General features: G+C 43.9%; 1 pseudogene; it reads right to left on the reverse strand.

Moving 5' to 3' along the window:
- Positions 1-24,329, reverse strand: part of LOC124036150 — a 146,945-nt pseudogene that overhangs the window by 27,286 nt on the left and 95,330 nt on the right.

The raw sequence follows: 24,329 nt of genomic DNA on the forward strand, positions 1-24,329 counted from the left end.
TAAGTATACAGTATACTCTGTGTGTGTGTGTGTGTGTGTGTGTGTGTGTGTGTGTGTGTGTGTGTGTGTGTGTGTGTGTGTGTGTGTGTGTGTGTGTGTGTGTGTGTGTGTGTGTGTGTGTGTGTGTGTGTGTGTGTGTGTGTGTGTGTGTGTGTGTGTGTGTGTGTGTGTGTGTGTGTGTGTGTTACCTTGAAGGACTGGACGAAGGTCCACAGCAGGATACGGATGGTGTATCCCTGCCTCAGCAGCTTGATGAGACGAGCTGCTCTGAACAGCCTCAGAAAACTCAGATTCAACAGCCGGTCCTGCAGGACCAGAGACAAGAACACAGTCAACATTACACCCTTTTCACAGGAGACAATCAAAATATGACTATATATGACGATGATACAGACAAAACGACATGATTGTATTTGGCTGGTCCTGGTTCAGCTTGCTAAAGGAGGCCAAACAATAAATACATACAGACCAGTTCACACAGTGCTGTAGCTTGTCTAAAGAAGGGAATGAGAACGAGCAATGAGACAGGAAGTGTAGTTACTCACCGTTGTCTATAAGAGCAGTTGTTTAACCGTAGCAGAATGTGGGCACATCAGTGAATACATTAAACAAGAGGACAATGCAGAGAGAGGGACAGGGAAAGGGAGAGGGACAGGAACAGGGAGGAACAAGGAAAAGTAAGAAAAATAGAAACAGTAATGACATACAGAAAGCCAGTAAAAGCTCAGAACACACACTTAAATCAGTCAACGCATTGGACAATGATACAGACATCTGGACAGATACTGTTGGATACTGGACAGATACTGTTGGATACTGGACAGATACTGTTGGATACTGGACAGATACTGTTGGATACTGGACAGATACTGTTGGATACTGTTGGATACTGGACAGATACTGTTGGATACTGGACAGATACTGTATCAATATGAGTATAGAACATCAATAAACTACTACAGGACGTGAGAGGAACATGTTGAGTGATTCACATAGTGCTCAGATGACAATAATGACACACACACACACACACACACACACACACACACACACACACACACACACACACACACACACACACACACACACACACACACACACACACACACACACACACACACACACACACACACACACACACACACACACACACACACACACACACACACACACACACACACACACTGCACTCAGCTGGACTCTGACTCTGAATTGCCTCACGTTATCAGATCCCATATCAGACATCAGTGATGAATCAATAGAGTTAACATGCAGCTCTGTTCACAAACTTTCTCTCTCCCCCTCTTTGTCTCTGCTTTCAGTCCTGGACTAGAGCCAAGACATATTTGCTGAGATAGCTATTTAGCCTGTGTACAGGGCAGGCCCACATTGTAGGTCTCTGCATGTCAATCATACAATTCTGCCTCATGAGCAAGTAGTGTAATGTATATAGAGGAGAGTGGAAGAAACACGCTTTGTGCTGCGCTGGAGTCTTAACTTACATTGATTTCTGTGACCACAATGTCAGTTATACTTCCCAGCACTGTCACAAAGTCAAACACGTTCCAGGCATCCTTCAGGTAATTCTGGAACAAGAGGGATTGAATATCACTCACAGACTCAAGGCATGCAGTGCATGAATTCAATAAGTATGAAATCATTAATCACTTTTGCCATATTGATAGCATGCAGCCTAAACAGGAATGATGATAAACCCACCAGTGGACCGAAGGCAATGATCTTCAGAATGCATTCCAGAGAGAAGAGGGCAGTGAAGACGATGTTGAAGTGCTTCAACATGGCCTCGTAGAAGTCTGGAGCTCCATGGAACTGGAGCAGAAAGGAGAAACCAGTGAAGAATAAACACCATTGTAAAGGCCTCTCGAGTGGCGCAGCAGTCTAAGGCACTGCATCGCAGTGTTGCGGCGTCACTACAGCCTGGGTTCGATCCTGGTCACAACTGGCCGTGACCGGGAGTCCCAATTGGCCCAGTGTTGTCCGGGTTAGGACAGGGTTTTACCGGGGGGGGGGGGGGGATTTTCTTGGCTAATCGCGCTCTAGTGGCTCCTTGTGGCGGGCCGGGCATCTGCAGGCTGACCACGTTCGTCAGTTGAACAGTGTTTCCTCCGACACATTGGTGCAGCAGGCTTCCGGGTTAAGCGAGTGGGTGTTAAGAAGCGTGGCTTGGCGAGTCATGTTTCGGAGGACACTGCAACATCAACATTCGGAGGACACTGCAACCCCCCAACTTGCCCGTTGGGAAGTTGTGGTGATGAGACAAGATCGTAATCACAAAATTGGGGGAAAAGGGGGGGTTAAAAAAATGTTAATAATAAAAAAACACCATTGTAAATATAACCCATATTTATGTTTATTTATTTTCCATTTTTTACCTTAACTATTTGCACATCGTTATAACACCGTACATAGCCATACAATTACATTTGAAATGTCTCTATTCCTTTGAAACTTTTGTGAGTGTAAGATTTATTGTTCATTTTTTTATTTTTTTTATTTCACTTTTGTTTATTATCTATCTCACTTGCTTTGGCAATGTAAACATATGTTTCCCATTCCAATAAAACCATTTCAATTGAATTGAATGATCCTACTATATTTTCTGGTGAATGAGCCGGACTGTACTAACCTTCATCATGAGCACCACGGTGTTCAGGGCGATCATGATCATAATGGAGTACTCAAACGGAGGTGACACCACAAACTTCCACATCCGGTACTGGAAGGACTGCACGTTCTCTGGCATGTAACGTGTCATTTGCTTGGCGTTGATGGCAAAGTCAATGCAGGCTCTCTGAAAAGAACGAGATGGAAATGGACACTTACATCCAATGTTCTCTTTCATAATCGCCACCCATTTCCTCAGTATCATCATCATGGTCATCAGCACCATCATCAGTCGTCAATACGTTACTCTTTCAAGCATTGCCTTCATTAGGACCATTGCATCTGTATCATCAACTAAAGGGGAAAAGCTTCTCAGAGGTTAATACTGTGCAGAAAACCACTAATATCTAACTAGACAGCAAGCAGAGTCTATCAGAGCCAAGTGCAGTGGAGATGTGTGAATCCAGAGGATGAATAAGTGGCTGGCTCCTCCTGGCTATGTTCTGGTTTCAGTTAGGAGCGTCAAGTTAGTTCAGCATACTGACAGACACAGACAGAGGGGACATACACTGAGTACACCAAACACTAGGAACACCTTCCTAATATTGGGTCCCCCCACTCCCCTTTTGCCCTCAGAACAGCCTCAGTTTGTTGGGGCATGGACTGTGTAATGAAAGCATTCCACAGGGATGCTGGCCCATGTTGACTCCAATGCTTCCCACAGTTGTGTCAAGTTGGCTGGATGTCCTTTAGGTGGTGGACCATTCTTGAGGCACACGGGAAACTGTTGAGCATTAAAAACCCAGCAGTGTTGCAGTTCTTGACACAAACGGGTGGGCCTGGCACCTACTACGACACCCCATTCAAAGGCACTTAAATCTTTTGTCTTGCCCAGTCACCCATTCGAATGGCACACATACACTATCCATGTCTAAACTGTTTCAAGGCTTACAGATCCTTCTTTAACCTGTCTCCTCCCCTTCATCTACACTGATTGAAGTGGATTTAACAAGTGACATCAATAAGGGATCATAACTTTCACCTGGATTCACCTTGTCAGTCTGTGTCATGGAAAGAGCAGGTGTTCTTAATGTTTTGTATATTCCGTGTTTATCTATCTGTGCACAGTTGAGTCGTCTTAGAATAGCTTACAAACAGACACAGGGAAACGTATGATGTTTTAGTTTAGAATAGGAACTGACGGAGATATATCTACTATGGTTGCCTAATGGGGTCCCGGTAGACATGAGGTAGGGGGGACGGGAACGGCTCGCTGGCTTTGTGTCCGCCTGTGGAACCACAGATGGGGCTCCAGAATCAATCGTGGACCTGTGGACCTGTCACACTGGCCCTCAGCTGGGAGACTGTACTGTAGGCTCCACTGCAGCCTCACTGCCTCAACACGCACAACTGAACCCAGCATCAACAACAACAGCAGTGAGAGAGACTGTTCCTGCACTGATTACTCAACCTAATGAAAAGGTTTGGCAGTATGATTGGCAACATCTACAGAGCATAGTGAGCTTAGTGAGCTGATGACCAACAAATCACAAATGGAGAGAGGGACCATTGAAGAAATATTCATTGTTATTCCTTTCCCTTACTTCCTGTTCCGTAAACTCTTAGGAAAAAGGGTTCCAAAAGGCTGTCCCCATAGGAGAACCCTTTTTGGTGCTGGGTAGAACCCTTTTTGGTGCTGGGTAGAACCCTTTTTGGTGCTGGGTAGAACCCTTTTTGGTTCCATGTAGAACCCTGTGTGGAAAGGACTCTACAAAAGAGTTCTACCTTGAACAAAAAAGGGGTTCTTCAAATGGTTCTCCTATGGGGACAGAAGAAGAACCCTATTTGGTTCTAACCTTCACCTTTTTCTTTGGAAGAGTGTACTGTACCTCGTTTTTCTCCAGGCTGCACTCTGACATGGCCTTGTCTCCCTGCTCCTGGAAGGTAATGATGATCAAGGCCACAAAGATGTTGACGAAGAAGAAGGGAAAGACCACAAAGTAGACCACGTAGAAGATGGAGATCTCTATACGGTAGCCTGGACTGGGACCCTGGTCCTCAAAGGTAGCGTCCACAGAGTGCTTCAGAACACTGGAGAGGAACACAGGAACCATGCTGTCAGTATATGGAACCACTCACCACAACAGCCAAATGTAGTTAAACTACTACAACAAGTTCCCTACAGCAACTACAATATGACTAAGACCTAACTGGAAACGAGGACACCATTTCAAGTTCTACGTCTAAAATTAGGGACATAGTCAATTAAAAGCTTTTGTTAAAATGTAATAGGCATGTGATTAATTTTTAATGTTGATGATAGAAAGGTCCATTTTCATCAGCCGCGCTAAAATATTCCTTTCAGTAATAGCCCAACTGAGAGAGAGAGTGAGAGCCTAGCCACTTAGCCCTCCAGGTTATGAGGACTGAGTCTCATTTAATGGACTTCTACCCTGACCTAAATGACTCACCAGTCCATCATTTTTACATATCATGCAACACTGGATTATTTAATAACATAGCTAATTCAATGATTTCACTGAGGAGGACAGAGGATCCGGAATAAGAAGGAGAATTATGAACATGCCGGAAATTGCACAGACAACCATCTCTGGTGTGCTGACCCGACAAGCCTGCGCACTTTGCTTGAATACGATGTTAAAGACAATTATAGAGACTAGCACAGCACATTCTCAGAACATATCCCCAGGGCAGGCTTGTTCACCCTCTAATGTTCTAGTACTGGGTCTTTCTATAATTAATGGGGCCAATGTGTGACATTGGGATAAATGTTTTAAAATGGTTTGAAACAGAAATAAAAAGGGTTTTCATGCAGTTCCACATGCGCACTTAGAGGAATAAAAGTGAATGTATGCAAATTGGCCCATAACTCCTCCTATTCAACATCATAGGCCCACGACTATACATCCTTTAAGCAGGGTTCATACAGACATTGGCAAATGAAATTCAAGGACTCTCAGGGACATTTTCAAGCACTTAATTGTAATTTTCAAGGACCGCAATGTTAAACAATTTTATAATTATAAAGAACATGTAGGGCCTAATATAGAACACCCCCCCAAAAAGCATGAAAAAAAGTGTAGGCCATTACTACTTGAAGAATAATGCCTTTCTTTGGCCTTGCCAATGCATTGATATTCAACGTATTATTACATTCTAAAATATGTGAGAATAATATGGACTTGCCTGACTAAAGAAATTGGATGCATGCATGGTGATTTTTCTCCTATCCTTTGTGGCCGACGCAGGCAAACATAACAAAGCCATGAACAGCGGCAGCATTAATCTCACCATTGCTGTTTTATAATGAGAAATTGACCAAAAAAACAGGTTCCTTTTTTAGTGGAAGGATTTGTATGGAAAGTCAAGTTGAAGACAACATTAGATGATGTCCTCATAACTTGCACTGGGTTATACCCCAACAAAGATGTCAGATTTTCAAGGTAGGCCTATTCCAGTACTTACATTTCTGAGCTCCAAATTCAAGTTCAAGTAGGGCTACTTCAAGCCCCTTGTATTGTTTAAAATTGCAGGTGTAACGTGGAAAACAACATGTATTTGTCATGATATTTCATTACCAGATCATGTTGTGAATAAGCCCACCAGGCTGTATAATTTGATGTCATTGTATCCAGAATAATATCAGGTAGTAGACTCGGTGTCCAATCCGAGGCACAAAAACACTTGAAAATATGAAGTCAATACCTTGATGCTTTCTCTGTTAGATCTAACGGGACACTGCTGTAAATCAAATGGGCAACAACAGATGATCACCATCAATTCGCTAGGGACATTAGATCCAATGTGGGTCCAGGCAAAGCGGTTTTCACCGGCAAAACGAACGAGACACCAGAATATTCTGGACATTCCTTTGCGATCACCTTTTTTTCCCCAGCACTTGGGCTGTTGTTGCATCGCATGCACTATATCACAACAGCTGTTTGTCACTTCCCTGTTATTCGGAAAATCCCTTCCTTGATCAGATGATGATGTGTGAAAATGTAAAAAATATTACGTCGTAACTAATCAGCTGGACACCAAATGGCATCCAACAAGTATGATGCATAACTATTGAAAACGATTTAAGTTTTACGTATCAAGGTAAGGGGACTCTTTCGGTTAGAAGCATTTGATTTTGCAATGCATACATTATTTTGGTTTTCTGTGCCCATGAAAGCTGTTTTCACCCCATAACATAAGGAGACAGGAAATGTTATGTAGTTAAAGTGCATTTCTGAGATCTTTACACAAAAAAAAACTGTCCGACAGCTAGCTCCAGGATTTTTACAGGGTTCAAGTTCAATGTCTAAATTACCAGATTAATGCTTGATATATGATATCATGACAATTTATACTGGACAGAAAAGTTATGTTTTATGTCACATTACTTTGGACAAATCCGTAAAGACAATAATCATGATAAAAAGTTAAACATAGGTTTTAATCAACTCCTGAATTTGATTGAATTTGCTGTACAGTTGAAGTCGGAAGTTTACATAAACCTTAGCCAAATACATTTAAATTCAGTTTAGCACAATTCCTGACATTAAATCAGAGTAAAAATGCCCTGTCTTAGGACAGTTAGGATCACCACTTTATTTTAAGAATGTGAAATGTCAGAATAATAGTAGAGATAATTATTTATTTCAGCTCTTATTTATTTCATCACATTCCCAGTGGGCCAGAAGTTTACATGCACTCAATTTAGTATTTGGAAGTATTGCTTTAAATTGTTTAACTTGAGTCAAACATTTTGGGTAGCCTTCCACAAGCTTCCCACAATAAGTTGGGTGAATTTTGGCCCATTCCTCCTGACAGAGCTTATGTAACTGAGTCAGGTTTGTAGGCCATCTATTTTATGAAGTGCACCAGTCCCTCCTGCAGCAAAGCACCCCCACAACATGATGCTGCCACCCTTGTGCATCACAGTTGGGATGGTGTTCTTCCGGTTGCAAGCTTCCCCCTTTTTCCTCCAAACATAATGATGGCCATTATAGCCAAACAGTTCTATTTTTGTTTCATCAGACCAGAGGATATTTCTCCAAAAAGTACAATCTTTGTCCCCATGTGCAGTTGCAAACCATAGTCTGGCTTTTTTATGGTGGTTTTGGAGCAGTGGCTTCTTCCTTGCTGAGCGGCGTTTCAGGTTATGTTGATATAGGACTAGATACGTTGTACCTGCTTCCTTCAGCATCTTCACAAGGTCCTTTGGTTGAAAAACAAGTTTTAATGACTCCAACCTAAGTGTATGTAAACTTCCGACTTCAACTGTATCTTATATCTTAATAATATCATGCCATTAACTAAATTGACAGATATCAATGACTTATCAACAGCTCTAACAAGTTGTCCAGTGTAGGAAATCCTCGCTGGTAGCCTAGTTTATAGAAAAACCCTATTGTTCTACTGTCTGTCTGTGTCTGGCTGTCTTTCTGTATGCCTGAGATATACCAGACAACAGCATATTCTCAGTACATATCCCATGTCATGTTTACCCATTCTACTTCCTGTCTGAGAGGCATCAGGCCACAGCACATTCTCAGAACATAACCCCAGGGCTGTTCGCTGTCTGTCTGTCTGTCTGTCTGTCTGTCTGTCTGTCTGTCTGTCTGTCTGTCTGTCTGTCTGTCTGTCTGTCTGTCTGTCTGTCTGTCTGTCTGTCTGTCTGTCTGTCTGTCTGTCTGTCTGTCTGTCTGTCTGTCTGTCTGTCTGTCTGTCTGTCTGTCTGTCTGTCTGTCTGTCTGTCTGTCTGTCTGTCTGTCTGTCTGTCTGTCTGTCAAAGAGCCACAGCATATTCTCAGAACATATCCCCACCAAAGACTTCAACTCTATAGAGCTACTGAAAAGGAGCCTGGAAAGTGGACTTACTCAGGCCAGCCCTCTCCGGTGGACACAGTGAAGAGAGTGAGGAAGGCCCAAAGCACGTTGTCATAGTGGAACTCATACTTCTTCCACACCCGAGGCTGGGCGGCCACCTCATCTTTATCATAGTCCAGGAAATTACCTCTGTTTAGGGGGGGAGAGAGAGAGAGAGAGAGAGAGAGAGAGAGAGAGAGAGAGAGAGAGAGAGAGAGAGAGAGAGAGAGAGAGAGAGAGAGAGAGAGAGAGAGAGAGAGAGAGAGAGAGAGAGAGAGAGAGAGAGAGAGAGAGAACAACTTACTGCACACGAACACATACAGGAATATGAATATTCAGATACCTCTTTGATTAGGTTGACAAGACACTGTCCATGTGACAAATCAATAAGATACCCAAACAAAAACACATAATTAATGCAACTGTCTTCAACGCAGCACTGGGCTGTTCTTCTCTCTATGGGGGAAGATACAGCATATATACAGCAGTATGTGGCACCCCTTCAAATTAGTGGATACGGTTATTTCAGCCACACCTTTTGTTGACAGGTGTATAGAATCTAGCACCCAGCCATGCAATCTCCATAGACAAACATTGGCAGTAGAATGGCCTTACTAAATAGCTCACTGATTCACCGTCATAGGATGCCACCATTCCAACAAGTCAGTTCGTCAAATTTCGGCCCTGCTAGAGCTGCCCCAGTCAACTGTAAGTGCTGTTATTGTGAAGTGGATACGCCTAGGAGCAACAACGGCTCAGCTGCAAAGTAGTAGGCCACACAAGCGTAGCGCGTAAAAAATCATCTGTCCTCGGTTGCAACACTCAGTACCGAGTTCCAAGCTGCCTCTGGAAGCAATGTCAGCACAATAACTGTTTGTCGGGAGCTTCATGAAATGGGTTTCCATGGCCGAGCAGCCGCACACAAGCCTAAGATCACCATGCGCAATGACAAGCGTTGGCTGGAGTGGTGTAAAGCTTGCCGCCATTGGACTCTGGAGCAGTGGAAACGCATTCTCTAGAGTGATGATCACGCTTCACAATCTGGCAGACGAATCTGAGTTTGGCGGATGACTGGCCTGCAAAGAATTGTGCAAAGTTGTCATCAAGGCAAAGGGTGGCAACTTTGAAGAATCACAAATATAAACTTTTTTTGTTTTGGTTACTACATGATTCCATGTGTGATATTTAATAGTTTTGATGTCTTCACTATTATTCTACAATGTAGAAAATCGTAAAAGGAAAGAAAAACCCTGGAATGAATAGTTGTGTCCAAACTTTTGACTGGTACTGTAATCAACTCACCGTTACTGCTCTTACATATATATAGCTAAAGCCTACCATCTGTGTTGATATGGCCAGTAATCACTTTGCCACATGAAAGGTAAACAAACAAACAGGCAAATATAGCCTACAAGTGGATTCAGCACCACGGACAGTGATCGCAAATCCCGCGATAAGACAGTTAGATCCAACTGAGATAAGTGGAATATGTATTTTTTTTTAAACAAAATGATCAATGAAAAACAATAATCAGTCTTTTTAAATAACTTGATGTTCCTAAACAGGCTTCCTACAAGACACTGACACCTTTTATGAAATGGGCATCACACATAATGTCCAAACGTTTCACAGAAGTTGGACAAAAATAATGTCCAACATACATTAAAAAAGCGGAATGTCTGTTGACTGTTTTGCTGCTTGTGATATTTTAACAAAACATTTGTGATGTACATAAATAAAGCAACTGTTTGCGCCACCGTTGGCAAAATCATAACCAAGTGAGTTACCCCGAAGACCAGCTGTTGGTCGGTCTTAAATAGTCCTAGTTGTGCTCACTGAAATTGCCATATTGGCGCACATTTTCAAGAACACACCTCCAATATTTCCACCCCACCCACCTCAGCGCAAACCAGCTGATGTTCGACAGGTAAGTTGTTTTTGCATAACGAAATTGGAAACGACGGTGCGTTTGCCTCCTTAAATCCAGTAAAAAATAGAGCCCCTGGGCCGTACCACCTCAGCTGCCCTGGGGGCGCCATCTCTAGAGCTGTTACCGTTATTCCATGGTTTGCTATGTCAATGTTAGGCCCAGTGCCTTGGTGCCAACTTTGCTCATCTGCCTTCTCCTGTTAATTTCAAAAAGCCCTTTCTTCTTGTGCCAGGCTTGTTCAGTGTACTGTACTGTAAACCTACCTGCAGTCTTTCTCCAGGCTCTTGGACTCATCGGTGCAGTAGAAGAACTTGCCCTTGAACAGCTGCACGGCGATGACAGCGAAGATGAACATGAAGAGCATGTAGACTATGAGGATGTTGAACACGTTCTTCAGGGAGTTGACCACACAGTCAAACACAGCCTGAGAGAGGACACACACACGCACACACACACACACACGCACAAACACACACACACACACGCACACGCACACGCACACACACACACACACACACACACGCACACACACACGCACAAACACACACACGCACACGTGCACACACACGCGCACACACACGCACAAACACACGCACACACACAGAGAAACATGGGGCTGGGTTAGATACAGTACACACTGATGACTCTGTGTCCTGACAACACTCATCAATAAGTCAACACCAGTGAATACACATGTAGTGTACAGGTCAGATAAAGTCCTATTCCGTACCTTCAGCTTGGGTAGGCGTTTGATGGTCTTGAGGGGCCGTAAGACCCGCAGAACTCTGAGGGACTTGATGGTGCTGATGTCCTTTCCTTTGGACCCTCTGCACAAGAAAAACACTAAGTTAGACAGCAAACCTGTAAGGTCAAACCTCAAATGCTAAACCCTGTGTGAAGGTAGTTGTATTCAGAAACGACAACAATTGCATTAAAATAATTGCATTAAAAAAGAGCCAAACCACTCGTGACAAAAGTCAAAAGCTTGTTGATGAATCACTGTTGCTTCTACAAGTTTCATGAATGGAAAGGTTTAGACTAAGAAACAGAAAGCATTTGAAGAATGCTCTCTGACGGTCTTTACCGAAAGTGAATGGAAATGTTCTTACAAATGGGGTTAGGAGAACGTTTGTTATTTACATTACCATCTCCCACTACTAATGAAAGACATTGCATTTCTAATAATACTTTCAAGATGATTTGTGTTTGAAAAATACAACAGAATAATAATTGAGGTAAACATTTTTTTGTCAAAGCTGTAGATACCCTTGGTACAGATAATTGTTTGTGACAACCAACCACCCCCAACTGAGAATGGATTAGTAATCTCACTGTAGGCTCATGCCTCTCCAGACCATTCCGATAGGTGTACTGTAGCATGTAATCCTGGATTACATGAGCGAATTGGACAGTTTGTGGATGTATAGCATGCAGAGTAGTTATCCCACAGCAATACGCCTTCTCTGAGAGTTACATCTCAACACATATTTCTCCATGCAAATAGCACCCAAGAAATAAATCAAGTACGCTCGCACTACAGACTGTGCATCAGGTTTCTGCAGAAGAACCCATAACCAGTGGCAAAAAAAATCAACTGTGACATTTCCTTTAAAAGAACCAATGCTGTTTTCATACACAAATCCTGCTCGTTAAGCTGAGATGGTGAGACTGACAAACGAAAAGATGAAAGGATGTCAGTGTAGAGTATTATGACTCACGGGGAAATACAGGAACAAGAGGTGTAATAGACTTTCTCAGATACAATGGGCGGAAAAACAGAACATCTTTTGAATCAACATGTGAAGAAGTCTGAGCGGAATCCCATTAACTCTCCGTGTATATGAATGTTCCCTACAGACTTAGAAGAGCTCATCACCTTGGGGAGCTGTGAGAATAGCAATACAAGTGACTCGCAACACAGGCATCTCCAAATCAAATACAACGAAGTGATACAAAATACTGCATGTTATATCAAATGTAAAATAATTGACCGATGTGTGGTACAGTACACAAAATGGTCATGTATTTAAGGTCAATCATCCCATTGGTGAATCGTGGATTTGAATGACTCCAATAAACAGTCGGCAACACATGAATAACCAGTCAAAGACACTACGTGACACTTCACATGAATAACCAGTCAAAGATACTACGTGACACTTCACATGAATAACCAGTCAAAGATACTACGTGACACTTCACATGAATAACCAGTCAAAGATACTAAGTGACACTTCACATGAATAACCAGTCAAAGATACTACGTGACACTTCACATGAATAACCAGTCAAAGATACTACGTGACACTTCACATAAATAACCAGTCAAAGATACTACGTGACACTTCACATAAATAACCAGTCAAAGATACTACGTGACACTTCACATGAATAACCAGTCAAAGATACTACGTGACACTTCACATAAATAACCAGTCAAAGATATGACACTTCACATAAATAACCAGTCAAAGATACTACGACACTTCACATGAATAACACTTCACATAAATAACCAGTCAAAGATACTACGTGACACTTCACATGAATAACCAGTCAAAGATACTACGTGACACTTCACATAAATAACCAGTCAAAGATACTACGTGACACTTCACATGAATAAATGTTATAGAAATAGACCTATTCAACGTACAGTACAGTCAACAACATTTATATCACAATGTAAAATGTTCCAGCAGTCATGTCACTCAATCACATCTCTGTCTCAAATCTAGAGAGATTTCTCTGAAAAGGTGAACGCCTCTGTTGTTAAAGTAAATCCTACCATAGCAGTCACTCATTTTCAACTGAGAGATAAAGAGGAACTTGTAAAGATCGCAGCATCTGGTGAAGATGATTAACATGGCACCAACAAGACAGTCCAGGAGGAGGCAAATGGCAACAGAGAGAAGCAAATCTGCCAGCACCCTTCATTTTCCCCTACTCTGCCCTGCCTCCCCCCTCTGTCTGCTGTCAGCTGCCATCACACACACACACACACACACACACACACACACACACACACACACACACACACACACACACACACACACACACACACACACACACACACACACACACACACACACACACACACACACACACACACACACACACACACACACACACACACACACACACACACACACACACACACTTCCCATCCAAGTGGGATGTTGTAACTCTGGCCATGTTGTAACCCTGGCTGGTATGCCCAACACAGCATGGTCATGTGATATGACGCTGAGGTTCCTCCCTCCCACAGCCTCCGTTACGGCTCTACTCTACCACAGCAGCATGCAACATTCATGCTCTGATACGCATTAGTCCAGCATGCTTTTTTTTCACAGTAAGTAGAGCCCGTGGTTTGAGATCACAAAACACTCACACATGTTAAACCACAGATGACATTTTGATAGCTTTCAAAGAACGCTTGACCAGCTTGGAGAAAAACATGTGACTTGGGAGTTTCATTGCGAGCGCTTTGAGTTTTCTACAGGGGCTGGATGGTGACAGAGCTATGAGACGCCAAGACAGTGGTTAAATGTGTAATGAGGACATCATTCTCAGGTACAGGTGGCTGGCGTGTCCCATATGTCATCTCCCTGGAAGGAGAACAAAACGGTCATCCAAAATAACCACCATGTCCTGTCTCAGCACTGGCTATTTTTACTACTACTCTAAAGGTAGTCCTACAGATGTAGGTTCTTGATTTGACCCATTTTGCTACAGCAGGAAAACAATCCCTGCAGCAACAGGAAATGTGAATTATTATGTGGATTATAATTCATGGACATTTTTGTAACGGTTGGTACATTTTTGTTAGGGAAAATCAGGTCTGAAATTTCAAAGGGGAAATTACAAACTTCAGAAACCTTTTTAATCCTTAAATACACTACAAAATGTTTAAAATGTCCTGCATTGCAGGAAGGTTCTCCTGCAACAGGGTGATCAAATTAATATCCTACATCTGTAGTTCTCTCTGTCAGTGTGGAACAAGACTGTATTATGTTTTAATATAGGCACTGATATGGCTATGCTTGGTGCGTCTCCTAGTTTAACAGAATAAGCATGAATGTGTGTTATAATAGCTCAGAGTATTTGACTTGGGCATAGAAGCTTGAAAATGAACACAAAGAGTCTGCTGTACATAATGATTAGAATGGCCAGCATAGTTAGTGCTGATGCTGGGATTTGGCCCAATCATCAATTATGAACACGTTTTACTTGAGCATCCATTTACAGTAAGATTGGAGAGTGCTCTTTAATTACTTGCAACTTTTATTTCTTATTTTTATTCATCTTTTTTTTTTACTGAACTGTCGGTTAGGGGCTTGTAAGTTCGCGTTTCACTGTAAAGTCTACACCTGTTCTATTCGGCGCATCTGACAAATCAAATTGGATTTGAACACCTAGAAAGAGAAAGAGAGGTTTCTATTGAAAGCTATCAGAGTGACATGGCTCCAGGACTGTAAAGGAAACCCTTTACTCATACAGGTTTAGTGATATGATCCTGGCCTAAGCAGAAGAAAGAGGGGTAGAGGGGTAGAGGGGAGTCCCCACCTGGGCACACCTTGTGGCGGTCTGACGGGGGGGAAAACAGTAAAGGGAAAAAACAAGATAAAGAGCACAATTATGGCGTCTTCCCACACATAGAAAATATGACAGGTACACCCTAAACAATTACGACACGGTGAATGGGAATAGGCCTATGATGTATGAAATTGAGATGTTTGTCATTGACTGTACTAGTCTGTCAGTGACAGACAGTTGAATGCTATTGTGAAAGTGTGAGGAACTGATTCGATTAGAAAAGGAACTCGCCAAATGACAATCTCGGCCATAATGACACTTCTTCGAGGATGACTGGGTTGCAAAATGACTTTCATTTTTTCAAGGCAATGTTCCTGAAACTCAGGTTTTGTTTGGCAAAAAGACACTCCTGCCACTTGTTTTGGTGGCACAGGTAAGAGTGTGTTTCCTGTGTACTAGCAGACGTTTCCAGCAGACAGAGGACATCTGACAGATGTGGAACGTCTGAAGGGAGATGGAATGGTGACACGTGGCTGTGTGATTCAAGGAAGCAACACCGCACAAACAGTGTGTCGAAGACACATCACGGTGGCGGTGCGGTTCATTCACAATGAGTCGGTGGATCACATTGACATGACAGGCAGAATGAGGCCCGGGGGCATGCAGGGAGAATAATGTCCATCGATCAACATCAACACGCCTGGCTGTCTGTCAGAGTGGCTAGGGGAGAGTGATAGATACTTGAGGCAGTGCTGTAGACAAACAAAATGGGGATGGAGGGTGGTACCGTATGGTCACGAAGCAGTCACCATAACAGTTTAAACACACTCTGAGATTCCATGCAGAGATGTAAAGAGCTCCTCGGGCTCTAAAGTGGCTTTATTTCTTACTACCTTGCATGAGTAGTTGCCACTTAATTAAATGTGTTTGGTGAGTAGGTCCATTTGTAATCAAAACATGAGCTGATATAGAGCAGTAGGATCCTTCTTATCACAGCAACACATGTATTTGTCTAGTGCGGTCCTGGTGAATATGTAGTCACACTGAGGTGACATTGTCCCCTATAACGGAGGGGAACATGGAACAGGACAGAGGATCTGTGGTCAAGCAGATAAATATGAGAGAAGACAAGTGGATTATGAAAAGATGACGAGAAGAGAGAGAGATGAGTGTGTCCCAGAACAAAACGGGCCTATGGACTGAGCATAGACCCTGTTAGCTCACACAAACAGAGACAGGCAAGATGAGAGAGAGAGAGAGAGAGAGAGAGAGAGAGAGAGAGAGAGAGAGAGAGAGAGAGAGAGAGAGAGAGAGAGAGAGAGAGAGAGAGAGAGAGAGAGAGAGAGAGAGAGAGAGAGAGAAAGCATTACCCCATGAAGCTCCTTCAAGAGATCCAAGCCACAAGGAAACAGAAAAGGAACTTTGAGTCAACAGCGCACATAACACTTGTGTAAACACACACACACACACACACTGACACACACACACACACACACAGACAGACAGACAGACAGACAGACAGACAGACAGACAGACAGACAGACAGACAGACAGACAGACAGACAGACAGACAGACAGACAGACAGACAGACACACAGACACACAGACACACACACACACACACACACACACACACACACACACACACACACACACACACACACACACACACACACACACACACACACACACACACACACACACACAGCATGAAATAAAGCATTTTGTGGAGGTTAATTTAACACAATTACAATCCTTACTGAAAAACACCTCAACTATAAGCAAATAAACATGACATTATGCATTCCTATTTTCCCATTGTATTGTTATGGAACTAATGGTAGGTTCTGGCAGCAGCAGCAGCAGCATTACCAGTTGTACAGGATAATTACCCTAAACCCACAGAGACTCTCTCTCCCGGACTAAACCCAGTGCTTCACCTGAATTGACATATTCTCATTCTTACAAATAATCACAACAATTTGCCCAAAAACCCATCCCAAAGACTGAGCCCATAATGAATACAATATTCCAGCAATAAGAGGTAGCAGACATCATCATTCAGGAGGACATATTATATTGTGGTGATACAAGGAGGAGGAAATTCTGAGGAATTTAACCGATGGGAAATGACAGATGAATAGCAGCGCATGTAAATTCAAAAGAGAAAAGTATTTCTGGGAAAGTGCAGCTTATCAGTTTCTTCTGTCAAATTTGCCTTGTGCAATTATTTTATTTCATGAAACGATGAATGTTACTAAGAATATATACAACTTACGAAAATGCAAATGCCACCAGTGCGCCACTGACCACAATGAAGTCCAGAATGTTCCAGAGATCTCTGAAGTAAGAACCAGGATGGAGCAGGAGGCCCAGGTCAACCATCTGGACCAATCAGAGAGCAGGGTTAGACGGCTACAGAACACTGAGGTTGGAGCAACCTCCTATAGTCCTACAATGTATTCAATTAAAGTGCTCTCATTTAGTAATGCATTTCAATAAACACGGCACGTAGCATGAGGCCAATACAACCATAGGAGTAACAGAATGAAAAACAAAGAAATCAATTCTAGACAAATATATCGTGGAAATCTAAGACAGCTGCCCAAAAAGGATATTATTTTTGTTCAGTCATGTAGTAAAAATGTAATTTAATGACACGCGCCTATCCAAGCGCTTACCTTAATCACCATCTCAAATGTGAAAACCCCCGTGAAGACGTAGTCCAGATACTTGAGCACCTGAACAGGAGAGAGTAAGTGCAAGAGAAAAACACAGCCAAGAGGCAATGCAAAAGTAATTATTCCTCTAGCTCATTTGAACAGCTGCCTGATCTTCTCCTCGCTGACGGATATGTCTGGAAGAACTTGGTTGTCACACCTGTTGTTGTTTTTTTAAATGTCAAACTGAGTCAAATCAATTCAAATCTTATTGGTCGTGTACACAGTTATGCAGATGTTATCGCAGGTGCAGTGCAACAGTGCAGCAATATCTAGCAATATGACAACAATACACACAAATCCTCAAAATTCTAATTAAGACATGAAGAAATATCAGAACGAGCAATATCAGAGTCCGGAATATATATGTATATATATATATATATATATATATATATATATATATATATATATATATATATATATGGTGGTATGTATAAACAGTATATGAATAGAAAAGGTGTGTGCAGCAGTAGTTTTATAGGATGAGCCTTGACTAGAATACAGTCAAATATATATATAACTGTATTCTAGTATATATATATATATATATATATATATATATATATATATATATATATATATATATATATATATATATATATAAGTGGGAAAACAGTATGTAAACATTATTATAAACTGGGTGGTTCGAGGCCTGAATGCTGATTGGCTGACAGCCGTGGTATAACATACTGTATACCACAGGTATGACAAAACATTTATTTTTACTGCTAATTACATTGATAACCAGTTTATAATAGCAATAAGGCACTTCGGGGGTTTGTGATATATGGCCAATTTACCACAGCTAAGGGCTGTGTCCAGGCACTCTGCGTTGCATCGTGCTTAAGAACAGCCCTTAGCCATGGTATATTGGTCATATATCACACCCCCTCGGGCCGTATTGCTTAATTATACAATGGGTGAGTCTAATCCTGGATGCTGATTGTTTACCACCGGCTAAATCTATGACGTTGAAATGCCTATTTACTCTGTTCCATCTGACTGCTCAATCCACTGTCTCATCAGCCCAGCCAGGCAATTTATATACAAGATCAACACTGTAAAAAGCATCTAGACATCATCTCCCATGTCTTTTAGACGAGCGTTTGGTTTTCAACAGCAGAGTCTACTGGTAATAACCTTGCTGTCTGTCTCTCCAACATTTGCAACATTGTTTCAATATTGAAATTGGATCTCCAGCTGTCCCATGTTAATGAACGTGTTAGGAGTCGGGACAAGACAGACAGGATGGCAGCTTTTCTCAGCCAGTCGAAATCATGAATCATCATAAAAATGTCAATCATTATTTGAATATATTGGTAACCCGTATTGTATAAAAGGGATAATGCCTTAGAAAGCCAGTGTTTCGAGAATATATCGGCACGGTTTGCCGGCCCGAGACGAACACCCCCGTGACAATAACTCCTCCAGACACCGGCTTCGAGGGCATCATCAATGAATTAAAAGTGCTGCATTGGCCATCAGAGACACACCTACGCTTGCTAACGGTTCCATCCACAAGAACGCCATGTTTAGGTTGCTGTCTGAATCCTCTCTTGTATTTATTTCTACACGCACATTGCTTCCCTTTGCTTCCGGCCTAGTATTTAGTTTGGTACTGCGAGGGTTAATAGAAGCCTTGCTGTGTCTGCCTGTCCGACCTGTAGGAAACAATGTTTCACTTTTGGAAATTCGATCTCTGTAGCACCATAGAGTGAACGGTGCCCAGACGAGACCAGACAGCCTGGTCTTAGCCACATCATTATCATGGGACGTATCCAGGTAAGTGCCGACAGAAGAAGAAGCAGAAAAGGTCAAATACAAAAATGCAGCTAGTGAACTGTCATTCCAGGTTCAATGTTTGACGTGAACTGAGTGAGCTGAATTTGGCTTGGCTAGCAACGGACAAGAAGCCCACATAGCAACCATTTCGTTTAGAATGGACAACTGGGCCTTTCGCATAGCGACTTTGCAAAAGTAATTAAGGACCGGAGCGTCTGTAGCAACATGACCAAAAGAACTAATAACCAGATTTCTCTTCGGGACTATATCTTCTGGTGGATCCACTATCACTTACCTGTGACTGTATTCATGGTACAGCACTGCCTCGGGTGCCTTATCGCTTAATTAAAGTGACCAGTGTTCAATCTCTGTTTTTCAAACTCTTGGTCCCAGCTTTAATGCACCTGTACTGTCTCCACCTTCTCGATGACAACGGGGTGAACAGGCCGTGGCTCGGTTGGGCCAAGCCAAATTTCTGTTGGAGGAGCAGTTGAGCAGTTGCGCCTTCTTCACCACACTGTCTGTGTGGATGGAATATTTCAGGTTGTGTGTGTCTGGCATGTCTTCCTGTGTGTGTGTGTGTGTGTGTGTGTGTGTGTGTGTGTGTGTGTGTGTGTGTGTGTGTGTGTGTGTGTGTGTGTGTGTGTGTGTGTGTGTGTGTGTGTGTGTGTGTGTGTGTGTGTGTGTGTGTGTGTGTGTGTGTGTGTGTGTGTGTGTGTGTGTGTGTGTGTAGACTCACATTGTTGCGCGGAGCGTTGGCCTGGACAGGGTCCTCTGCAGCCAATGCAATGCTACTCATGGATATCACTACCAGGATACACATCTCAAAGTACCGCAGGCTGACAATATAATGACACAGACGCCGCACCCTGGAGAGAGAGAAAGAGAGAGAGAGGAAGAAAGAGAGAAAGAGAGAGAACGAGAGAGAACGAGAGAGAGAGAGAGAGAGAGGGAGAGAGAGAGAGAGAGAGAGAGAGAGAGAGAGAGAGAGAGAGAGAGAGAGAGAGAGAGAGAGAGAGAGAGAGAGAGAGAGAGAGAGAGAGAGATCCTATAGTCCATACACAGCTCACCTGAGACGAATGTAGACACTGCTCCTAGTAATGGCTGGCTGCATATAGACTGCCTATAACATTGGCTGGCTGGCTGCATATAGACTGCCTATAACATTGGCTGGCTGGCTGCATATAGACGGGCTATAACATTGGCTGGCTGGCTGGCTGGCTGCATATAGACGGCTATAACGCTGGCTGGCTGGTTGGCTGCATATAGACTGCCTATAACATTGGCAGGCTGGCTGCATATAGACTGCCTATAACATTGGCTGGCTGGCTGCATATAGACAGGCTATAACATTGGCTGGCTGGCTGGATGGCTGCATATAGACGGCTATAACGCTGGCTGGCTGGTTGGCTGCATATAGATGGCTATAACGCTGGCTGGCTGGTTGGCTGCATATAGACGGCTATAACATTGGCTGGCTGGCTGGCTGGCTGAGCTATAACGCTGGCTGGCTGGCTGAGAGCATATAGAGAACATTGGCTGGCTGGCTGAGAGAGATCCTATAGTCCATACGCTGGCTGGCACAGCTCACCTGAGACGAATGGCTAGACACTGCTCCTAGTAATGGCTGGCTGCATATAGACTGCCTATAACATTGGCTGGCTGGCTGCATATAGACTGCCTATAACGTTGGCTGGCTGGCTGCATATAGACTGCCTATAACAATGGCTGGCTGGCTGCATATAGACGGGCTATAACATTGGCTGGCTGGCTGGCTGGCTGGCTGGCTGGCTGGCTGGCTGGCTGGCTGCATATAGACGGGCTATAACATTGGCTGGCTGGCTGCATATAGACTGCCTATAACATTGGCTGGCTGGCTGCATATAGACGGGCTATAACATTGGCTGGCTGGCTGCATATAGACGGGCTGTAACATTGGTTGGCTGGCTGGCTGCATATAGACGGGCTATAACATTGGTTGGCTGGCTGGCTGGCTGCATATAGACGGGCTATAACATTGGCTGGCTGCATATAGACGGGCTATAACATTGGCTGGCTGGCTGCATATAGACGGGCAATAACATTGGTTGGCTGGCTGCATATAGACGGGCAATAACATTGGTTGGCTGGCTGCATATAGACGGGCTATAACATTGGCTGGCTGGCTGCATATAGATGGCTATAACATTGGCTGGCTGGCTGGCTGCATATAGACGGGCTATAACATTGGTTGGCTGGCTGGCTGCATATAGACGGGCTATAACATTGGCTGGCTGGCTGGCTGCATATAGACAGGCTATAACATTGGCTGGCTGGCTGCATATAGACAGGCTATAACATTGGCTGGCTGGCTGCATATAGACGGGCTATAACATTGGTTGGCTGGCTGCATATAGATGGGCTATAACATTGGCTGGCTGGCTGCTTCTGCTTTTGTTTTCTATTAATTGATTGTAGGTTTAGGCACAGGTTTACAAGTCATCTACAAAGATTAATATTTGACTGAGTGTGTGGACTTAAAGGAAAGTGCTTTAGTGTAACATTTTAACAGCTTCGCTAAAGGAGTTAAAAGTGGGGCTAGATGACAATGTCAACATGCAGGGACTTGCTACATGGAAGGCAGAGTGTTTGTGGCGTGAATGGTGTGAGTTGTGTAGGACAGAGCAGTGTTGGGTAGAGCTGTCCACGCGGGCAACTCACACATTGGCCTGGCCAAACACAAACATGGAGCTGTAAGGCAGGATGGGTCTGGGTCCACTCTGAGTCCGCTCCTCCAGGGTCTTCTTCTCCTCGTTCATAGGCATGGTTTCACAGTCTATACTGTTCACTGGGACACAGACACAAAGGTTTACATACACCTCAGAAACACAAGACACTGAAGTAACAGTATTAGAGGGAAAATAGGTTTGTGGTACTGACTGGGGATAAGGGTTTAGTGTTAAGATTGATACTGACTGGGGATAAGGGTTTAGTGTTAAGATTGATACTGACTGGGGATAAGGGTTTAGTGTTAAGATTGATACTGACTGGGGATAAGGGTTTAGTGTTAAGATTGATACTGACTGGGGATAATGGTTTAGTGTTAAGATTGATACTGACTGGGGATTAGGGTTTAGTGTTAAGATTGATACTGACTGGGGATAAGGGTTTAGTGTTAAGATTGTTAAGATTGATACTGACTGGGGATAAGGGTTTAGTGTTAAGATTGATACTGACTGGGGATAAGGGTTTAGTGTTAAGATTGATACTGACTGGGGATAAGGGTTTAGTGTTAAGATTGATACTGACTGGGGATAAGGGTTTAGTGTTAAGATTGATACTGACTGGGGATAAGGGTTTAGTGTTAAGATTCATACAGACTGGGTATAAGGGTTTAGTGTTAAGATTGATACTGACTGGGGATAAGGGTTAGTGTTAAGATTGATACTGACTGGGATAAGGGTTTAGTGTTAATATTGATACTGACTGGGGATAAGGGTTTAGTGTTAAGATTGATACTGACTGGGGATAAGGGTTTAGTGTTAAGATTGATACTGACTGGGATAAGGGTTTAGTGTTAAGATTGATACTGACTGGGGATAAGGGTTTAGTGTTAAGATTGATACTGACTGGGGATAAGGGTTTAGTGTTAAGATTGATACTGACTGGGGATAAGGGTAGTCTCCCCGGGTGGGGGGGTGATGGTGACAGGGGGGATGTTGACGGCCGTCTGTCCAGTCCGTCTGACGTTCCTCTGGTTGTCTGAGTCTTCAGGTCCCTCTGTGCCCCACCTCTGATCTCCAGGGTCCTGCTGGGGGCTGATGGCCAGGGAGTCGCCCTCAGACTCCACATATCTGTCCCTGGGAAACAGATGCAATTACCATAGATCACAAGTCACGGAGCTCTGGTACGAGGTAGACACATCTACTCCTCTAAAATAATGTTGTGTGAAATGCTTTCATCAGTACAAAATGATGTATACTATAGATTTGCAGTTGTGTAAAAAATAATCTGAGAAGTAACAGAGACAGCCAGGGACAGAGCCAGTTTTACCTGTGGCCCCTCCCCTTCTCTCTCTCACTGTGGTCCTCTCCCTCCAGTGTGGACTGGCCCCTTGAGCCGTGGGTCTTGTGTCTCCTCCTCTCCCCATTGGCTCCGTTCTCTCCCCTGGAGCACCTCTCTCCCGAGCGGCCGTCTTTGTGGCGTGACCTGCGCTCGCCCTTGCCTCCGCTGTTGACAGTGCCGTTGCCCTCTCTGGCCTGTCTGTGGGAGTGGTGGTGGCGGTGCTCTCTCTCCCCCGTCCCCCCTCCTCCTCCCTCGTCCACTAAGGTCTGGTGGTGGTGCCTCTTGCCCCCCTCTCGGCTGCGCGACCGCTCACTCTTCCCCTCCTTGCCCCGGGTGCCTTCTGGGTCCTTGCTACGACTGTGGTGGACATGGTGCCTACCCTCTTTGCCTGGATTGCCATTCTCATTGGCCTCGTCGATGGGTCTCTCCCTGTCCCGGTGGCGGTGGTGCCTGCGTGGCTGGGGGCCGGCCGGGTCCTCAGGGGTATCCGTCTCCTCAGGGGTCCGGGGCTTGTGTTGGCCCATAGGGCCGGGGCCGTCATGGGGTTCCACCACCAGGGGCCGGTCCAGGTGGGTCTTCATGTCAGGGCGGATGTGCAGGGCGGAGGACATACGAAGCCTCTCCTCAGGGTCCAGCTCACTGTACAGGGCCTCACTGCTGGCCCGCAGGTTGTGTCTCCTCAGCTGAGTAGTTCGCTGCTCCCACACTGACATCATCTTCAGAGACTTCTGCTGCTCCTTACTGCAGGTGGACAGACAGGGCAGTTCACCTTTATCAGGGTACATTGAACCTGTCTTTTACTGCGCGATTGA

Source organism: Oncorhynchus gorbuscha, linkage group LG05 (genome assembly GCF_021184085.1).
Source record: "Oncorhynchus gorbuscha isolate QuinsamMale2020 ecotype Even-year linkage group LG05, OgorEven_v1.0, whole genome shotgun sequence".
Classification (NCBI taxonomy): Eukaryota; Metazoa; Chordata; class Actinopteri; order Salmoniformes; family Salmonidae; genus Oncorhynchus; species Oncorhynchus gorbuscha.